Source organism: Mustela nigripes, chromosome 3 (genome assembly GCF_022355385.1).
Source record: "Mustela nigripes isolate SB6536 chromosome 3, MUSNIG.SB6536, whole genome shotgun sequence".
Classification (NCBI taxonomy): Eukaryota; Metazoa; Chordata; class Mammalia; order Carnivora; family Mustelidae; genus Mustela; species Mustela nigripes.
This window is the reverse complement of record NC_081559.1, coordinates 138,657,915-138,658,560: the sequence shown is the minus strand read 5'-3', so window position 1 is coordinate 138,658,560 and position 646 is coordinate 138,657,915.

Genomic DNA, 646 nt, shown 5'->3' with positions numbered 1-646 from the left:
TAATTGTAGAAGTAATGAATTTTATATCCTGGCTGATTCTCTGATGGCTATGATCCTCTGCCACTCCAAGCATCTCTCCATGCCCTTGTGGGGAATACTTGACCAGAGGCAGCTGGCCAGGCGCAGGAAGATCAGTCAGGAGGTAGCAGAGTAGTCCAGGAGAGCCATCGGGTAACTTGCCCCAGAGTAGAGAAGCAGGAAATGGGAAGAAATCAACCAGTTCAAAAGATTTCACTGCCTGTTTTTTATGGGTTGAATCTTGTCCCTCCAAAATTCATATGCTTAAGCCCTCACCCCTAACCCCTCAGAAGATGGATGGAGTTTTTTAGGTAGTACCTTTAAAGAGGTAGCTGGGTAAAATGAGGTCCTTAGGGTGGGCTCTAAGCTATTGTGACAGGTGTCCTTATAACAAGAGATTAGGACACACGCACGCAGAGGAAACCATGTGAAGACACTGGGAAGGTGGCCATCTACAAGCCAAAGGGAGAGGCCCTAGGAGGAACCAACGCTGTCCACACTTTTATCTCTCATTTCTATCTTTCAGAACTGTGAGGAAACAAATTTCTAATTATTTAGGCCACCCTAAATTTGTTATGGCAGACACTAATACACTATGAAAAAAGATTTAAGTGAAGACTAAGACCTC